This window comes from Carlito syrichta, unplaced genomic scaffold (genome assembly GCF_000164805.1).
Source record: "Carlito syrichta isolate Samal-C Ts95f unplaced genomic scaffold, Tarsius_syrichta-2.0.1 Scaffold287491, whole genome shotgun sequence".
NCBI lineage: Eukaryota > Metazoa > Chordata > Mammalia > Primates > Tarsiidae > Carlito > Carlito syrichta.
In genome coordinates this window covers 131575-134785 of record NW_007231587.1, presented here as the reverse complement: position 1 = coordinate 134785, position 3211 = coordinate 131575, and positions in this window count along the sequence as shown.

Genomic DNA, 3211 nt, shown 5'->3' with positions numbered 1-3211 from the left:
CTGCTTTATGATGTTAGGGCTGGGGCTCAGCAAACCAGATTTTTCCTTTATCTTTTGTCTAACTACTAATAAAAGACTGAAAGGCACAAAGAGGGAGAAGGCTTTCCTCCTTCCTGTCTGTTTTTGGCTCTTGTAAAGCATTGCCCTAACATGGCCACTTTTTCCCAGCAGCAGCTGTCAACTCCAGCATTTAGTGTACTAGAGAACTCACAGAATTGTTCTCATTATGCATCTCCAAATTTTCAACACCAGATAGGAATCACTTATTCTCAGAGACTTGGACCTCAACCCTGCAGGAACCCATTTTCCTAATTCTAGATTCTTAAAACAGCAACATTTTCCCATATATCCACACACCCTTAGAAATTCTTAAAACAGCAACATTTTCCCTTATATCCATCCACCCTTAGAAATTCAACATCACAGCCAGGCTTGATGGCTCAGCCTGTAATCCCGTGCCTTTGGGAAGCTGAGGTGAGTGAATTGCCTGAGCCGCGGGTTCGAGACCCGCCTGGGCAGCGAGGCCTCATCTCTACAATAAATCAAAAAATCAGCCGGGCGTGGTAACGCATGCCTGTAATTCCGGCTACTGGGAAGGCTGAGGCGGAAGGATCACGGGAGCCCAGCAGGTCAAGGCTGCGGTGGCCGGGAGCGGCCACTGCACTCCAGTCTGGGTGACAGAGTGAGACTCCAACTCAAAAAAAAAAAAAAAAAGAAATTCAACATCACTATTAGCTCAACATTAGCTCAGTACTATCCTTTTTGTCTTCCCATGCTTGTTTAATCAGTTTTTTATATTAGAGATATATCTTTTTAAATGAGGGATATAATAGATCTAGCAGAAAGATGCCCACAGGCAACTGGAAAAATCCTTTAAAATGTACAAAATGGAGCATATTTTAGAATCAGTAGAGAGCTATGAATGTAATGGGAACTAGATAGGGAACAGAACAGAGAAGACAGAACCATTCTAAAAGAATTCATGCATCAGCAGCCACATGCTTTCCTTTTTGGCAGTTGCTAACCTTGAATGCAATCTAAAAATAGGGTCTCATTGCAGGCATAGTGACACTGTGAGGCCAAAGAGAAACCAAAAAAGCTTTGGACAGTGATTCAAGGTTGGGTAACAGATTTGATGGACCTCAAGTGCAGTTCATTGCCATAAAATAAAGTTGTTGGATTCTGAGGTTGCTCAGAAGAGAAATGACTTGGAGAACTTAGTGACTCTGAGAGCACTCAAAGGTTAATATTCCAGAAGAGACTTTCAGCAGACTGTCATTGGGAACAGAATACTAGCATAGACTTCAGAATTTGTGTAGATTTGGAGTAACAACACTAGAGATTTGAGGACCCCTGCCAAACATACAGGTGATTTTCTCATTAACACATTCCCCAAAATCTAAATCTGGGAGGTGAGATACAAAAGAGCTCAACTGAAATCCTCTAATGGACAGACAAAATATCTTATAGTCTTTAAAATTTAAGGAGTCAAATATCGTCAAGGATCTCATAACAAATGCCTTAGAGGCGCAAGCCTTGAAGGCAAACCAAAGCTGCAATTCAGACCTACCTAGTTCATTTCTAGTAAGAAGTGATTGCTTCCTACTCCTACTAGTGTAGAAAATGAAGAGGAGGACAGTATCCATTTAAACGTATTATCACCTGGAGCCTCTATGGTTTTTGTACAGTAAATAGGTCATGTAAAAATAATTATGGATACTGAAACAGGAAAATGTGAGCTGGGCTCTGAACGCAGAAAAATAATAAAGGAAAAACATTAATCAAGCTAAGAGCTTGTTCTTTGAAAAGATCAATAAAATGTATAAGCCTTAGACAGATCAATATAAAAGAGAGAGAATTGTATTCATAGATATGTATACATATCTAAGAATACACACACACGTGCACATATATATAAAACATAGCATGTTTTCTCTCTCTCTCTCTCTCTCTCTCTCTCTCTTTCTCTCTCTCTCTCTCTCTCTCTCGAACTAGTAGTGTGAGGACTCCTTGATCACCATGAGGGATCTGCCCCCATAAAATAAACACTTCTCATTTGTCTCCAAAACTGGATATCAAGTTTCAACCTGCTATATTTGGGATGAAATTTCAAACCAAACTATAGTATCACATATGTAATTAGCAAAATTTTTTTAATTATGTAAATTGACTTTTCATTTCATTGATTGTGCTCTCTTACTATAGAGAGAGAGAGAACATGCTATAGCTTGAATGTTTGCCTCTCCAAAGCTCATATTGAAATTTAATTGCCATTTTAATAGAATTAAGAAATAAAATATCTAAGAGGCAATAGTTCATGAGGGCTCCACTCTAATGGGAAGAATTAGTGTCATTATAAAAAGACAAGTTCAGCAACTTCTTGCCCTCCTTCTCGTCTTTTAGCCTTCCATCACATAATGATGCAACAAGAATGGCCTCACAAGACACTGACACCTCAAAACTGGACTTCCTAGCCTCCAGAACAGTGAGCCAATAAATTTTTGTTTATTTTAAATTACCTAGTCTCAGGAATTCCGTTATAACATCACAAAAAAATGAATCAAGACAATAAACAAAAAATAGAATTTGAAATCCAATAAAAAATCATCACACCCAAAATAAAATAATTATAAAATAACCAAATGTGTATAAAATCTATATGCTGACTACTGCAAAACATTACCAACATCAATTTTAAAAGATATATGAATGGAGAGGCATGCCGTTGTTGCAGGCGTTTGTTTTGTTGTTGCTTTTTTTTTATAATCGATATTTTTTATTTTGATATTGTGGGGTACAGTCAAGGATTAGTTATACAAATATGCTTCATTCAGGCCCCCTTGTTGATAATTGGTGTCTCCCCATCTCCGGACAGATGTTTACTACCATTAGTCCCATCTCCCCCTCATAGTTTCTCAACACTGTCAGTCATTTTCTTATAGTAGTGCATTGGATGATCAAGGTCCACTATATGAGAGAATATGTGGTACTCAGATCTTTGTTTCTGTGAAAGGTCACTTAGTATTATAGACTCTAGCTCCATCCAGGTTGCTGCAAAATTCGTGATTTTGTTCTTTTTTATGGCTGCATAATATTCCATCGTGTATATGTACCACATTTTTTTAATCCAGTCCTCTTTTGATGGACAGCGTGGTTGGTTCCAGGTTCTTGCTATTGTGAACAATGCTGCAATAAACATTCGCGTGCAGGT